The 18,179-nt window shown below is 43.7% G+C and overlaps 1 long non-coding RNA gene across 1 annotated transcript in view; it reads left to right on the plus strand.

Annotated features, from left to right (window-relative positions):
- The first annotated feature begins 295 nt into the window (after window positions 1-295).
- The window catches only part of LOC138498081 (uncharacterized), an 88,237-nt gene continuing 70,353 nt past the window's right edge, over window positions 296-18,179 (plus strand). Inside the window, exons 1-2 of the long non-coding RNA XR_011278694.1 lie at window positions 296-385; window positions 583-694. This is a non-coding gene — a long non-coding RNA (uncharacterized lncRNA). The remainder of the gene's footprint in view (window positions 386-582; window positions 695-18,179) is intronic.

Here is an 18,179-nt window from a genome sequence, read left to right on the forward strand (position 1 = left end):
GGGCCCCAAGCATGGCATGTTGTGTCTCTTGTGCGCTCATGTGTCTGGTGCCACTGGGTTTGATCATTTGCAGTATGTGAGGCCAGAGGCTTGTGCTTGTCCATCTTTTTCTAGCCGGGGAATATGCTACATGGATCGCCCGTTTGGAGGCAGTCTGTCTAGATTCCGAAACCCTGACTGACGTCTTGAACGAAATCAGGATTAATGTTGAGACTTTTGGTGTGTATTAATATGTGTAATTAGATTTTGAACTATAATTTTACTTTTACAATAATGTGTGCTGTTTCTTTTTTTTGTTGCAGTGACAGGCCCGATGATGCTGATACTCAACCGCTTGATGCGGTGTCTTCTGAGGCTGGGAGAGAGGCATCAATCATTGTAGCAGGTAATGACTGCTGTCACTCTAGCTATGTTAGTTAAAGGTCGATCTCTGTAAAGCCTGTATGTTTTTTATTTGGTAACAGTTGTTTTCCAAGATTTGAGTCTTTTGTGTAAAATAGTGTTATGCATTTGAAGCATATGGGGGCCGTGTGGACGCTCGATGTAGAGCATGTTGGTAACAGTTTTCTTTGACTTTTTCAGATCCACACGTTGAAGGATCAATGCCATTGGTTGCCCCGTCAGATGCACACGCTGGAGAACCTCATTGGATGTCCCGTTGTTAAAGTGGAAACAACCTCCGGAGATACAAATTGTACGTTTGTATGACTACTAACGAAAAAGCCCTTTTTCCACAGCGCTGCCCGTTAATATTTCAGTGTGTCTTTTTTTAAAACCCTATACTGGTCTGCTCATGTCATTATAGAGTATTGCTTGGACTATTTTTGCCAACTAGGTCTCGGCAGCACAAGCCCCGGACACCCCCGTTTCAGACACCCTGGTGGCTGAAGTCCTGAACACCATTAACCCCCGCAATCGTAAAAATGATAAACTATTGTTTAACAAGATGACTGGTGCTAAGGGGGTACCCTGGAACGCAAAGGGAGAGTTTGTGTATAACAGGGTGGTTGTCAAAGGTTCAAACATCCACAATTTAGTTCTCAGTATCACCAATCCTCAGGCCTTTGGAAGACACAAACAACCTAGAGGCTGGGATCTGTTCATGCAATCCGCTGCCGATTTGAGCCTCCCTGCTGCTTTAGTGGGAAATATGGGTCATCAGGAACTGCTCGAGACATTCAAAGACTCTGGTGTTAAAACCCTGTCAGACGATGTTGATTCCCTAGATATTACCCTTAAGAAAAGAAAAAAAGGAAAAAAGAAAAACAGAAATGCAAACGCTCGACATGCTTTAGCGTGTAACAGGGTGTGTGTGTTTTTTTTTTTTAATTTTAAGAACCCTGTTTAACCCTTGTTATATGTATATATTACACGGCCGTGTAGTTATGGTTAAGTTGCTAAACCCATAGGAAGACCACTTTTTTGGCAGCTTACAACTGTGCTCTCCCTGGAGGAATCCTCACCAAACTTTGCAAGTAAAGTATATGGCCCGCTCTGAATTTATGCGGCAAGTTTGGTGAGGTTGCATGCAGGGGGGAAAGTTATAGGGGGGTCCCGAGTTTTTATTTTTATTCCATAGACTGAATGGGCAAATACTTTGCGCATGGCTACAGCCCGAATGGCTGGATGGATTTGCACCAAATTTGCGGCAAGAGTGGGGGCTTGTTTCAGAAAGCGTGCTTTTGTATGTTTGGTGGAAAATGACCAGTACATTTGTTTAAATTATTTAAATTAAAATTAGTGATATCTGGCTCCGCACTGCGGACCCATTTCCCTGTTCGCCCCGCAGACAGAATTCTCTTTGGCTTGCAGAACGCTGTGCTGGCAACAAATTTAGGACGTGGCCGGTGGTTGGATGGAGGGAAGCGTGTTTTGCGTCAAAGTTTTTTGGGAAACACTGCCATGGTGTAGCAGAGGACAGTGCGGTGCCGAAAGGGACTGACAAACATAATGTACGGCATGAGGTGGTGGGAAGAGGGGATGGAAAGGGTGGGGGAGAGAGAAGTGGGTCATCTGAGATGGGTGATTATAAGGTGGACAAAGACAGTGGAGCTTGCAGTATTCACACATATTGCGCCAATTCGCCGGTCCCTGCACAGGCGACTAGCATGTGTGGTGAATGTAGGCAGCATTTGTTATGGCACAATAGCTTGTGCTGCAACCTTTTACCGTGCTGACTGGTGGAAGCTGAATAGCAGACGGGAGTGCATAGCAAAACAAATAGTATGCCATGTGGTGGTGGGAGGAAGGCATGGAAAGGGTAGAGGAGTGAGAAGTGATTCATCTGAGATATGTCAATAGGTGGACGAAGACATTGATGTACCTACAGTATCTGCGCGTACAGCACCAATTCGCGTGTCTCTGCATAGCCGCCTACCGTGTGCACTGAATGCAGGCAGGCTTTGTCACATCATGATAGCTGGTGCAGAGACCTCTTTCTGTGGTGACTGGTGTGAGCTCAATTCCAGAAGGGGAGTCCATTGCACATGACATGCACATTGTAAGATAGCATTTACTGCAGTGTGTTGCATGTGGTAAGGCCATAGGCCATTCGATGCACGGATGGAGGCCTTGCTCCGACAACTATGTGCCGTGGTTACAATTAGGTTTCACATTGTTGGCTTCTGCGTGTGGTTCGTCAACATTGCCTACATTGTTCATTCCATGGGTGTAGCGCTTCTTAGCGCATCCTACACTACTTACACTATGGCTGTAGCTAATGGAGTGAACAGTTCTGCAGTGTGTGCACTGAGTACAGTGTTGGAATACTGTCAGTACAGAAGAGGGTATGGTTGAAGTTGTGCATGAATACTGCAGTGTGTGAAGTGGATGCAATAGTTAAGTAGTGTGTTCATAGAAGTGGATAAGGGCAAACTGCATAGCGCAGAGGATTGCGTAGTGTACATTGCGCAGACTGTTGACTATTGTACTGCACTATGAGCTGTTGCTTTTGTGTACTGAATAGAGTGATGGGAGCAGGGACAGTGTTGCAAAAAATGTTTGGTTTGGTTGGCAGTAACACCATACTATGGGAATGAAAGTGGGTATGGTTGCCGGAGGCTGTGGTATGTTTGTAGATTCTGCTAACTGTTGCATGTTTCCATACATAGCTGTATTATGGTGTGGCGGTTGGGTAGCAGTGGTGGTGGCTGTGGTATGTGTGTGGAGTGTGGTGCTTGGGCACATGTTGTCATGTATGGCTGCACTACGTTCTGGTGGGTGTGCACAGGACCTAGACTATTGGGTGCATGGCCAAAGTCTAGGCCTTGCCCCACACCCACCGGAGCAATGCTGTTTAGACTGCATCTGTCAGAGGGTGCTCACCTTTACAGAATGGTTGTGAAGCACATTTTAGACTTGCTACAGCACCAGAAGTCAGCTGACATGCATATAGTGTTGGTTGGTTCAGTTGGCAGTAACACCATTGTATGTGAATGAAAGTGGGTAGGGGTGCCAGAGGCTGTGTTAAGTTTGTAGATTCTGTGAAACGGTGCATCTTTCTATGCATAGCTGTATAACAGTGTGAAGGTTGGGTAGGCGTGCCGGTGGTTGTGGTACATGTGTGGATTGTAGTAGTTTGAGTCATGTTGCCATGCATGGCTGGATTATGTTGCGGTGGGTGTGGCCAAGGCCTAGACTATTGGGTGCATTGCCAAAGGCGGTAGGCCGTAGGGCATGCACCCAAAAGCCAAGGCCTTCACTACACCCACTGCAGCAATGCAGTTTTGACTGCATCTCTCAGAGGGTGGTCACCTTTACAGAATGGTTGAGGAGCACATTTTACTCTTGATAGAGCACCAGAAGTGCGCTGACATGCACATATTGTTGGTTCTATGGGTGTGGTCATTGTGCGAACATACTACGGTATTCGGTGTATGGCTGGAGATTGTGCAGTCAAAGGTCTTGCAGTGTGCCCACTGGGTGCAGTGTTGGAACACTGTCTGTATAGAAGAGGGTAGGGATGAAGTGAATATTGTATGTGCTCGGATATTCTGGTTTGTGTAGCTTCCTGGGAGTAGGCCCAATGTTGTGAAGATTGTGTGGTTTGATTGCCAGTGACATAATACTTTGTGAATGGAAGTGGGTACAGGTGATGGAGGCAGTTGTATGTTTGTGGAATGTGGGTACAAGTGCTGCTGCCTAATTTACGTTTGTGGATTGTGGCTTCTGGCCACATGTTCACATGCATGTCTACATTATGTTGTGCTGGGTGTGGGCAAGCAGTAGACTCTTGTGTGCATTGTCAAAGGCATGATGGGTGCCGCTCCTGATGATTTTGGATGCTGAAATCGTGGATTATTTTGCAGACCTTTGTACCGAATGTGTTTTGGGAGAACACGCGACATGTACTCAGAGTGTTGAACGGTAAATATGCAGTGCTGTACAGAAATGATAGTGTTGGATTCAGAGTTCTTGCCTTTGATTCATGCATGTGTGAATATTTCACAGTACTCAATGAGGGACTGCTGGAAGAATAACAGTGCAGAAGGGAGAAGGGTTGTGTCGGCTTTACAGGGGTGTAGCCCTCACTGTAGCTGGATATGCGCATGCGCCACATCCTGCCATTCTTCCCATGGTGGGCATGCAAATGCAATTGTGGGGATTATGGAATCACGTGTGAAGGGTGTGGTTCACAGAAAGGGGTGGTACTACTTTTTCCTATACTCTCTGTGTAATGAGGTTGGTAGAGATGGACAGACGCACAGTGCTGATCGTGGGTGATACATTTGTGCAAGATCTGCACAGGTATGCCGTGCAAAGAGGCATTGCTGCTAATTTCGGGTTGGAAGGAGTGGACGCTTTGTGAGCCAGTCTCTATGCGTGCAGTTTCGGCGGGATGGTTTGCCTTTGCAGATATGTGGCCTCTATTGTTACTGTTGAAGTTGTGGTGGTGCATTATGAAAGTTTACATTTGGGTTACATGTCATGTGGACGTTTGCTCTGTCACCTGAAGAAGTTGATGAATGCAGTGATGTGGATTTTTACCACTGCCAAGGTCGTTTTCTCAACCATTTCACCGTGAGGAGCATGGGACCATGCCGGTGTAATTTGTCCCCAGCCAGAGCTCGGAAGGTGTCTTATAAACAGAAGCATGTCTGCATTTATGTCCACTGATGGGATGTTCTCCACGCACTATGAGAGCATGCAGTTGCAATAAATACAGTGCTTCAAGGCAAATGGCATTTCTTTGAACGCCATTGGCAATACCAGTTTCTTTTACACTGTGCAAGATTGTGGACTATAATTCAGTAGAAATTGAAGGAGGAGGAGCAAACAGAAAGTTATACAAAGAAAAAAACAAAAAGGTTGTTGACAAACACGTAACAAAAAAAACATGTAAAAAAAATCTTTTCAGAGGGACCACTAAAGACCCATTCCCCTAACCTGCTTGACACTTTCCCCCACGCACCCCCCTTCCTTTGTAGCACGAAAACTCTACGGATCAGGATTACACATGCCACATCCGGACATTTTCAGGATGGGAGCCATGGAAATGGAACTGTGGAGCGAAATACATTGCTCAATAAGGTTTCTGTTTGTGGTGTGTATGCAAATACTGTGGCAGAAGTCTCTTTGTACTTAGAAGTGCAGATGGCTATGGTGGAACTGTGAAAGGTAAGGGGCAGGCATCCTGTTTGATACATGAACTGTATGTACTTGTTTGAAGTTGGTAGCATGCATTCAGTGCTGCTTTTGGGCAATAATGTTTGAATATGTGTAGTAAGTGGAGTACGGGGGGAAAACCCTGTGAAGTGTACAAGGTAAGTGGCAGGCATCCTGTTGTCATGAATGCAATGTGTGTTTGATATCATATGATATGGCATTCATAATGCGCCTATACACAAGTTTTGCAAGGCGCAACGAGGCAAGGGAGGGGGTACAGAGGGGAGACAGAGATAACAAACCTACCTGGCCAGGTGTCACTCGGAACAGCTGAATGCATGGATAGGGGCAGGGGGAAGTCCAGTACATGAGAAGAAAAACAAATGACAATAAGTAAAAATGTGTCCTGATTGTGCCAAGTGGAAGGATAAGTGCAGACATCAGGTGGTGGTGGAACTGTTAGGGATACAGAACTATTGTGGATGGGTTGCAGAGGGCGGAGAGAAGAAGCGGGCACATTAAAAAAGAACCTGTTGCAATAGTGCAGCCCAGAGAGAAGCACAGCTGTGCACACAGTGACCTTTTGGAAACTTGCTTTAGGTTGGTAAGATACATTCACTACTGCTTTTGGTGGCATATTTTTAGAATTTATGTAGGAAATGGATTAGTGGGGAAAACTAATCATAGCATTGTCAGAAGAAAAGCAGAGTTCCTGTTTTCATATTACAATGTAAGATATGGGTATATGAAAACGCTGCAAGCACATAGAATTGAAGTTCCACTTGATGGTAGGGGATGGGGAAAAACAGTATGCTTTCTAAGAACGTAACGTAATCTCAGTGCCACATATCGTGCGCAGAGGCACTTATAACAGAGTTGTAAACATATTGCGGGAAAGGTTTGCATACCTCCATTTTGTGGTGATGGATGCTCATGTGGATGAATGTGGATGCTAAAATATGGCAATCTTTTACTGAACTTTCTACTGGACGTGCTTTCTAATGACAGGACACTTGCAGGCTGATTTTATAATGGTACATATGAAGTGTTGTGCAGAACTGACAGTGTTAGATGCTAACGTCTAGAATGGCACTGGTGGATGCCTGTGTGACTGTTTATCTGTACCCAATGAGGTAGGGGTGGACAGAAAATAGTAGAAAGGGAAGGACTGCTCCTGCTTTCCTGTGGTACGGCCCTCGCAGTACTTTGGGAAGCGCACGTGCCACATTGTGCGCTCTGCACCATGCGGCCCAATGGAAATTTTATTGTGGGGATTATCCAATCAGATACTGCGGGTGTGGTTCACTGAAAGGGACGGTCATACAGTGTTACATTACTCTGCATAGTGAGGGTGGCTGACAAGGCGAAACACATCGTCTTGATTTTGGGTGATGCTTTTGTGATAGATCTACACAAGTATGCCATGGAAAGACACTTTGATGGCAATTTCGGTTTGGAAGGAGTGGACGCTTTGTGGAAAGCGGTCTATGACCGCAGTTTCGTCAATATGCATGCACTTTGCAGAGAGCTGGCCACTTTTGCGACTGTCGATGTTGTCGTCGTGCACTACGGCAGTATGCATATGGGTTACGTCGCTTGTTTACATTTGTTTCGTCGACTCAGTAAGTTGCTGAATGCAGTGTGGCGCCTTTTTCCCACTGGAAGCCAAAGACCAAGTGGGATGCAAGATCACACAGCCGCTCTCTTAGAAGACCCAATCACGGTATAGAAGTAGTGTAAACTCTCCAAAGCTTGATGAATTCCAAAGTAAAATGTTTACATATTCAAAAATGATGATAATCATAGAAGTTCAGTGATTTTTCAAAAAGCCTTTTATCAACAAATGATTTTGTAAAAGAATTATGCATCTCTTGATATGAGGCGTCACTAATATCTTCTTAGTGAGGAAGAAAAAAGCCACTAGCATTTTACATCAGACCAGAACATTTTTGCCAATGCATTTCGGATTTACAAATCCTTCATCGGGTAAATGCTTTCTGCATCTCTTGTCACCGCCAACCTCATTATAAACAGACCTCTCATTGCTCTTTCTCTTTCTGTTTTATATTCTATGTATCAATCAATCTCGACTTCTTCTACCACTACAATGATTGGTATGTTATTTACATTTTTTATGCAAATGTGCATTTTGATACACTGTCTTTTGGATGTTATGAAATCGTACATGTTAATTGCAGACTTGCCTCGATGAAGGATTTGTAAATCCGAAATGCATTGGCAAAAATGTTCTGGTCTGATGTAAAATGCTAGTGGCTTTTTTCTTCCTCCCTAAGAAGATATTAGTGACGCCTCATATCAAGAGACGAATTATTCTTTTACAAAATCATTTGTTGATAAAAGGCTTTTTGAAAAATCACTGAACTTCTATAATTATCATCATTTTTGAATATGTAAACATTTTACTTTGGAATTCATCAAGCTTTGGAGAGTTTACATTACTTCTATACCCTGATAGGGTCTTCTAAGAGAGCGGCTGGGTGACCTTGCATCCCACTTGTTCTTTGGCTTCTTGTGTATTTTGAATTTGGGTGTCTCCTTATTCGTCACAGTCAGCTCCTTTTTATAATTTGTTGACAAGGAATTTTCAAGGAAATGAACTTTTTCACAGAAACGAATATTTGAGAAACGTGAACATCTCGCAGTGGTGCCCACTCTTTTTGTTTTCTGCCTTTTTCCCACTGCCCAGGTGCTTTTCTCATCAATAACACCAAGAAGAGTATGGGACAATGCTAATGTATGTTGTTCTGAGCCAGACGCTGGGAGGTGTCTCATCAACAGAAGCCGGTCTGATTGTCCGCTCGTGGGATGTTTTTCTGCAACAATGTCCTCATTAGTTGTGGAAATGCAGAGTTTTTCCATACAAATGAAATTTCGTTGTCGCCCATTGGCAATGCTGTTTTGTTTGCCAATCTAGAGAATGCGTTGAAGAGTTTACTGTAGCAATGTGACCACAAAAACACACAAAATTGACTAAAAACTGGAAAAAAAGTTGTTTCACTAGACGCACCTAAAACAGAAAATTATTTAAAAAAGGCTCTTTTCAAAGCTGCCCTTAAAAACAAACTCTCCTATCCTGGTTGCAATTTATCCCCCCACGCCCGTACGCAGCACAAAATCCACATCCAGGGATTTTGATAATGGCCATGGAAATGGGACTATGCTGGCTGAGGTATTGTGCAATACCTTTTCTGGGTGTGGTATGGACGCAGAGGACTGGTATACAGAACTGATACTGTTACATGGAGAGCTCTTCTATGTGATTGGTGGATGCGTGTGGAACTTTCTAACAGTACATAGTGACGGCATGCTGGAAAGATGAAGTGGAATGGGAAGAATATTTGCTCCTGCTTTAGTGGGGCGCGGCCCTCACGGTTCTTTGGGAAGCACACGTGCCACATTCTGCGCTTCTCACCATGCTAGCCAATGGAAATGGGACTGCGGGGATTATCAATCAGGTACTGTGGGTGTGGTTCATGGAAAGGGGCGGTCATACTGTTGTATATTACTCTGCGTAGTGAGGCTGTCTGACATGGTGAAACGCATTGACTTGGCTTTGGGTGATGCCTTTGTGATAGATCTGCACAAGTATGCCCTGGAAAGACACTTTGATGGCAATTTCGGTTTTGAAGGAGTGGACACATTGTGGTGTGCTGTGTATGACCGCAGTTTTGCTGATGTGCATGCACTTTGCAGAGACCTGGAAACTTTTCGTACTGTCGATGTTCTCGTCATGCACTACGGTGGTATGCATATGTTTTACCTGGCTTGTTTAGGTTTCCTCCGTCGACTGAAGAGGTTGCTAAATGTCGTAAAATGGCTTTTTCGCACTGCCAAAGTGCTTTGCTCGTCCATAACACTAAGAAGAGTATGGGACAATGGTCATGGAGGTTGTTCCGAGCAAGAGTTTGGAAGGCGTCTCTTGAACAGAAGCATGTATACTTTTTTGTCCACTTGTGGGATGTTCTTCTGCAACAATGAACTCATTAGTTGTGGAAATGCAGAGTTTTTCCGAGCAAATGGCATCTTGTTGTCGCCCATTGGTAATGTTGTTTTGTTTGCCTGTACTGTAACAATGTGAGCACAAGAAAAAACAAAAGCATGTTTCACTAGAAGCACCTGCAATATAAAATAAAAAAGGCTCTTTTCAGAGCCGCCCTTACACACAAATTCCCCTACCCTGGTTGCAATTTATACCCCCACACCCGCAAGGAGCACAAAATCCACATTCGGGTATTTGGAGGATGGCCATGGAAATGGGACTGTGAAGGCTGAGGAATTGCGCAATACCATTTCTGGGTGTGGTGTGTACATAGAGGACTGGTGTGCAGAACTGATACTGTTACATAGAGAGCTCTTCAATGTGATTGGTGGATGTGTGTGGAACCTTCTAACAGCAACCAATGACGGCGTGCTGGAAAGAAGGAAGAGGAAAGGGAAGAAGGAATGTTTCTGCTTCATTGGGACACGGCCCTCGCCGTACTTGGAGAAAACGCATGTGCCACATACTACTGTTTTCAGTATGCTACCCATGGGAATGGGACAGTGGGGACTATCGAAAAAGAGGGTGTGGTTCATTGCAAGGGCCGTTAATACTTTTCTCCATTACTCTGCGTAGCGAGCCGGACTGACATGGTTGCCATTGCTTGCAAAGGCAGTGTAGCACAGCACATTCGGTCCGACATCAATTACAGGGCAAACCTATGTGGCCTGTTAGTGTGCTCTGAAAAGCTACAAACACATTGCAGAGCAGCTCCGGGGTGCAGCCTTTTATAGCGCGGCTGTGGAGAACTTGCACCCGGAAAACAGGCCTACATTGTTCAAAAACATACATACATGTGCAAAGGCACATTCTGGTGTGTTTGCAAGTGTGTACTTTCTGAAACACACTGTACATTGCACAACACTGTACTTTTCTGCTGTCCAAGGGTCCAGATAGTGCCCCGAAATAAGGGCCCAGGGGTAGCGTGGGTACGTTCACCTTGTGATGGCGCCACTGTTCTCTCTTGGGACGGCTGTTTTGTGTTTTGGGTAGAATACATTGTGCGCATGAGCATAAGTGTCCGATGCACACAGTTGCCACTTGTCTACTGAATAATAGTGCAACACATGTGCGCCGGCCATTTTGGGAGACGCTGGTTGTTTACAAGGTGTAGCAGGTGGGATGTTTATCTGTATAGCTACCTGTAGGACGTGGGTGGGCGCCTCAAGCTAAATAAAGTTTGTTTGCATATGCTGCACAGTGGCGGTGTTACCAGGACACACAGGAACACATACACATGCGCCTACTAGCACAACAAACAAACGTCTGCTCCCACATGTAATTATAGGTGGTGCACAACATGCGGACATGAGGATTGTGCTGGCGTGGTGTTAGGGAGAATCCTCTTATAAGTCTGATTTCCCAAACCTAGTGAGATCCCCAGCAGCTTTGCTGGATTTTTGATGTTTGTTTTTTTCTCCTGCTAAGAGTGAGACTGTTTTCTTCCCACTCTTAAGCATGATTTGAAGTATGTCTTGACTGTTTGTGTGCTTATGGGGGGCTATGGGGTCTTTCACTCCATAGGGTATCATCTGTTTTTGTATGTGTGTTACACAGCACCCTCAGTGCAGTAACACAAGGGTGTCATAGTGACCCCCAAACATAGACTCCATACCCTGGGACTGACTACTGTCTCCCAGGGCATGTAAAGTCACCATTGGCTTTATTAGTCCTAAATTGTGAACAGAACCAGTACAAACCATCATATTGTGGAAGTGCTGGAAGGGGTTAATTAGATTACCCCTGGGTCTGTCTTCAAGGGGGCACTGTCCAGTCCCCCCTTGTCAAGTTTCTGGCTGGTGGCAGTGGTTATCACTCAGAATATTCCACCAGAATATTTCCTATTGGATTTTCCCATTCATTTTAAATGCACCACTTTTTGGTGCAATGTTAAAGATACCGCCAGTTTATTTATTTAATATCAAATCACCGGTTGGGTCTTTTTGCCAGAACTTGGTTCCAAAATGGCGTTTGTGTCTGTCTCTGTAACTCTGACCCAGGTCGAGCCCTTTGTTCCACTATTTTGGCGGACTTCTCCACAGAAGCCCTCCAAATGGTGCCACTTTGTCTGGGGTCCACAGGATGTGTGGGAGGGGGCATAGGCACCCTGGAATGCGTTGCCTCGGCAACTCAAGTCGCACTCTATTCTGAGTAACAGCTAGGCTGTTGAATGGGGGGTTTTCTGCATAAAAGCAGGGCTTTGGGGACTGGACCTTCAGAAGTCGCCACAGGACCTAAAGAATCTGAAGAGGGGAGAAGCTGAGCCATCTGCAACGACGACACCACCGGTGGAGCCCTGCTGCAACGACCTCACCACTTTCCCGACGACAAGCTAAGATCTTCTGCTGAAAGAGTCTTCTTCCTTTGAGCTGGTGGGACCAACCAGTTCGCCATTCGCCTTCCAGGACGTCTCTTGGTCGAATCGCCCATGCCAAGCACCCCGGCGGCCGGATAGCCAAGCTTCACCACTGTGACCGCGAATAAAATGAACACACCTTTTAACCGAAGAACTCCGCGGCTGGTTTCATCCCTGGGCAGTGCACGACTCCAAGTTTTCCTCCTCGACAAGATCATCTCTTCCCCTGGTTGAAACAATGAACTGCACCCGCTGCAAGGAACAACTGCCACCGCTGGAACTTCCTCACTTTTCAAGGTACTGTGTTCCAGCTGGCCTCCCTTTCTACGGATTGCTAAAGGTGACCCTAAAATCCTGGGCTTTCCAACTGGGTTGGCCCCAGACCTTCTAACTTTACCTCTCGTATTGAACCAACTTCTTTTGAACATTTCGCAAAGACTTTTAGTGCCGTTTTAACTGTGTGATCTTGGACACATTCTGCCTTGCTCTCTTCAAAGTGGGCCTGGCCTGTGAACTTTGACTCTACAATAGACTCTGCCTTCACTAACTTGCTGTGATCTCCTAAAAGTGTTGGTAACTGTTTTATATTCGTGACCTGCCTTTTTCTCTCCCTTTAGTTTAATTATTGTAGTGCCATCTAAGTTACGCGCTCACATCTGTTTTGACAAATAGTGGTGTTTTAACCTAGACTTGTCTAATAATTACAAAGGGAGGTGTGTATACTTTGTTGATTGTGTTTTTTGAACTTGCTTTGCCATATAGTGCTAGTGTAATTTCTAAAGTGTGTGTCAAATAAATAATTATATACTTTTGACACCAAAGCTCTGGTCAGTGTTTGCTTGTTCTACTGTGTTTTTAGCCCTATTGTGTATGCTCTATATACTGCCCTACTCACCTTGAGAGAAGTCTGACTGCTCAGCCACAGCTACCAGGTAAATCTGGGTGGTGCGGACTGCTACCAAGTGGCTTTACTGCCAACACCTGTAGTCATAATCTTTTTGCAGTGTTCCCTAAGGGAACTGCACAGGATTCTGCCTAACACGTGGTACGGATGCCTCGATTGTAATTGCAGATAGACCGGGCAGGTGCGGTGTCTGTAGGACACCCAAACTTTCATAAATTGCGGTCATTCCTACGAGGACTGTGAGCCGCAGTGTTAGAACAGCATTTCAAAAAACAAACAATACCACATTTACACTCAGCAACAATTTAAATATCAACGTTTACTTCCACACATTCATACACACCATTAGGAAAGGGAAGGGTTAGCAGTAGTGGATACTTATTGTGGGGATTTGGGGATTTCCACAAGTTGGTTTTGAGGGGAGGGGACAAAGAGATTGAGGTATCACCGTACCATCTCCCATCACACGGATTTTGTGGGGAGGGCGGGCTGTGACATGGGGAAGAGGTACACGTGCAGGTCTGGCGGTGCTGTTTTATTTAGTCCATAATATACCCTCGTACGCAATCTTTTAAGGCGGCAAAACTGTACACCAATTCTTCCATTTTGGCTTCCAGGCTGTCCATTTAGCTATTTACAGAGTTTTGTTCCTTTCCTATGCCCGTATGCTGCTGTTGAAGAGGTGTCGCTTGTGCTGCCTTGCTTTCCTTTCCAATATGTTCTCTTACGAAAAAGAAAATGTGTTAGGTGTACATGAAGCAATATATATTACACAATTTACGTTTCACAATTCTGTGAGCACCAATAGGGTTAGTATTGTAAGTCATTGAAGCATTGCAGCAGGGCTTGTCTCCCTGTCTGCACAGATAGAGCATAATAGAGCTAAGTTATATGTAAAAATCAAATATGCCCGCCTTGAAACCCTGTTGTATATCCTTCGGGAAGGCTTGGAGGGGGGTAAAACGGATGCCCTGAACACATTCCAGGAGTTAAATGACCAACTCTTTGATAGAATCGGATGGTCTCCCAAATGGGAATATGGGGAAGGGTCTGTGTTAAAATCTCTCAAGGATTCGATAGAGCAGTGAGACTGGGTTGCCAGCCATGATAAGGTAGCTACTATGAGTTCTCTGTCTACGTTTGCCAAGATGCCTTTCTCATATAAAAAGCCTCAAAACTATCTGAAATTGATGCCGTCTCAGGCCAATCGTATAATATTTCTGGATATTAGACTTAGCTGCTTGAATGTATTAGGGATACGAGGAGCCTGGTCTGGTGTTCCAGTTGAGAGATGGAATTGCAGACTCTGTCTAGATGATACAGTGGTGGAAACTACTAGGCATGTACTCACCTGCTGTCCGATGATGAGATCGACCTATGACAAATATTTTGCCAAATTTGAATATGATCAGGTATATATTGAAAGTGAAATCTTCTGGCTGAGGTGCCTCTCTGGGATGAATAAAAGTTTGGTCATTGCTATTACCCTGATTTGTAAGGTGGTTAATGAACACCTGCGAACATTTGAAGAGGAGGTCAAATTGCTGATGGATCGAGATACCTAGCCTAGAAGTAAAGATGCTAATGGTCACTATGTTTTCTTATTTGACCTGGCTGGGAGGTTGGTTATTGTATGTCTGACAATTGGGCATTATGCCCTATGTTATTATATATACCACGTGTTTCGATATTGCTTGTGTAACTCGTGCCTAAGGAACCTGCGATGTAAGTTTGCTGTGCTCCTTGTATCTTATGTCCTTTGACCTGTGTCCTTTATCTTAATTATTTTTGATTAGTTATAATTTCTAGCCCTGGCCTGGCCTTCTTGTTTCTTTTTATGTGTGTTTGTCTTATTTCATGTAATTAAGTTTACTCTCTTTTAAAATGTTACTGTAATGTGATGTCATCTTTGATGCCCTGGGTGTTAGTCTTAGCAGTGCAAAGTGGTGGCGCGAGTTATGGTTGCTTAGGTTACAATAATTGACGAATTTGTAATGTTTTTTGATTTTACTTGTAACCATAAGATGGATAGGTTGTTATTAGTGCAAAGTAAGTGTAATGTTCCTTTCAAGTACTTGTTGCACTGAATTTGATAGGTTTTTCTTAGGGGAACTGAAACATACTGTCCTTTTAACAACGTTTTTTGTCAGTGAATTACATAGCTTTGTAGTAGTGCAACTTAACCATAACATCCCATAACAACGTTTTTTGCAGGTGAATATATATACTCAATAATATAATTGCAAGCGGAAAAAGAATTGCTGCTATGTTTTTGCTAACAAATTAAGCACTTTTTTACTCATTATGCACTTTATTAAGGAAACAGCGATTGTTGCTGTTATGGTTCTGATGCACTAAGCATTTTACAATCCTAATGAAAACAAGAACAGTATTGTTCACCTTCTTTAAATGCATTAAGCACTTTATGATCACAATGCCGGAAAAAACTGCTGCTTTGGTTTTTTTTTATGAGCAAAGCACTTCTCAAGTGTAATATGTTTTCATTGGATCCACAATAATTATTGTGGTCATGTCTCTGATGTATTTTAGCAACATACAAAAAATTGTCCCTTTTTGTAAAACTGTATTTTCTACACAGGAAAATAGCCTCTGAAACATGGCTAATCATATTTGCTAGTGAAAAACATGCCATAACTAAGCTCACACAAGCATACCACTATTGGTATAGAAACTGGCTTAAAATGGCCACCATGGTATTTGCGTGTAAAATAACAAACAGAATGCATTGAACGTGGGGAAAAGAGGAAATAGACATAGGACAATTGTGGAGTGGAAACCATAGAGACTAAAAATGTGAACGTTTATATGTATCACCTTGGTGTTTGAAACATTTGTATGTGAACAAGCAGCAAGCACGCTGCGAAACGCGTCATATGAGCGTTCTCCTTATTATAATCCCTTTTAATGGCTTAATAACTAAATACATGTTGGACATTGCGAGAGGAAACAACCGAGTCAGGCTGGTTCTTGAAGTTTCAGCGCAGCACAGACGTGCGGATCGATTGGAGTGCAGATCCTCCTTTGTCCCCCTTTTTCAAATATTTTCACGCCATGGTAACGGGCGCTGGAGCTGCACCTACTGGAAATTTAATGCGTGCAGAGTGCTAAATTACTGCTGGGCTCCTTGCTGACACGCTCAGGGCACGGACGATTGATAAACGGAACCCACAGCAATCAGGCAGACGCCGCGGGCCCCCGCTGGGATCGAAGAGGAGCCCATGCTCATCGGAGGGTGAACAGGGATCTTCAAAACACCTGTGAGTGGTGTCCGTGCTAGACTGTCTGTGTGGCTCTCGCCCATACCCGTGTCTTCAGCAGTTTTGTTGTATGATTTTATCCAAATATAACCAACGATCATTTGCACCAGCACTGCTAACTGGCTGATAACCAGAGTGCTTTTTTCCTCAATTTGAGATAAGAACCACCTGACCCTCCCGTTACAAACAAACGATTTGTTCAGCCTTATTTGTGCGACATGGCATCACAATATGATAAGGAGAACGCTCGCCGAGAGCAAGCACAATCTCTGTTTAGTGAAACATAAACAGTTATTGTAATTGACAGGAGTTCCACACAACCTAACCTTGGGCCAAAAGAAAAAAATGAATCAAACTTGCTAAAAGAACTTGAAAAAAAACAGAAAAAAGAAATCAGCAAGTGGTGGGAGGAACACTCATTGCAAAACTACGTGGATGTCGGGAGAATTCCAAAAGGCTTAAGAATATTGATTTCGCCATAGTTTGAAGAATAGGACCCCGATATGCTTAAGGAATGGGGGGATTCAACGAAGTCCTCTTCAGGACAATTTCTTAACATCTTAATTAGATATGCACGGATCGATAGGCAGAAGATACTGGCAAAGATAGAAGAAATAAATGGACTACTTTCCCAAATAACACCAATTGAAGAAGGAAATAAAATCAGAGCCAGTATAGAAGAAAGTCTCAAAACATACGAAGAGGATATAAAATTGCGGAAACAAAGGAAACTCCTTCGTGACAAAGAAGACTATGAAAGGGGGTGAGTTTATACCTTTGCCCGCCGATTCGACCATTTAAGAAAAAACATATCAAGTCAAAATACACAAAAGAAATCCGGAATATCGCCCCCAACCACAAGCGATGCAGCCTCTCGCTCTGACGTAGATTCTACTGCTAGTGAGAGTGACAACCAGCCCAAAAAAACAAATTTCTTAGACGAAATGAGAATGTTGGGATTAGACGGACGCAACCACACCAAAATGGCTTCAGGAAGAGGCAGAGGAAAAGCACGAGGATGTGGAGGTAAAAGAAAACCAGGAGGGGGCAAAGGAATAAGCAGCTCAGAGTCGGACGGGAACACAAGAACTCGCTCTGGCAAGAAGAACACAGAATGAACTATACGAACACAGGTAACAGCATAATTAATTTGTCTAGACATCAATTGTCTGAGGAACAAATTAAAGTACTTAAACATGGATTTAACTTTTGTCCAATGGCCAGCTATGATTATGCCGAAACGAGAGTAGACTTTTACAACTACATGCGGAAGATAAGACTTAAGACATTTTTCATCATGAATCCACCCAAAGAAAAATCTGGCAAGCGACTGCAAGGTAAAACAACAGTACCCATTGAAGATCTGGAAGGGTTACTAGATTTAGCACAATTGGAACTAATGGCACAAACCAATGAAAATGAAACCGAAGTAACATTGGAAATGCTTGCACATTGACACAGATTGGTCAATCAGTAGCAATCTGAAATCTAAATCCAAATTCCACCCTATGTTTCAACCGGGGGGGGCACCTAGAGGCATTTCAAGATTTGGAAATTCATGACCTCAAAAAAGCTAGGTCGAAAAAAAATGTAAAATCAAATGTATCACTTAAAGAAAAACAGACCTTACATGAATTACAAAATATAAAGGATATTGTAATTAAAGCCTCCGACAAGGGGACCAATATAGTAATTGAGAACAAAGACGACTATATCAAGGAAGCTTATCGACAATTACAGGATTCCAGTTGCTACGAAGAATTGGCCATTAATCCATCTGAACAAATCACTATGAAAGTAAAGGGTTTACTTGACAAATGGCTGGACTTAGATATTCTCACCGATGATGATTGCAATTTCCTATTTAACAAATCCCCCACAATACAGACTATTTACTTCCTGCCAAAAGTGCACAAAAATCCTTCACATCCACCTGGCAGACCCATTGTCACGTTAAATGGCACAGCTTTGGAAAAC

This window comes from Ambystoma mexicanum, chromosome 5q, assembly GCF_040938575.1.
Source record: "Ambystoma mexicanum isolate Mex_15411 chromosome 5q, UKY_AmexF1_1, whole genome shotgun sequence".
NCBI lineage: Eukaryota > Metazoa > Chordata > Amphibia > Caudata > Ambystomatidae > Ambystoma > Ambystoma mexicanum.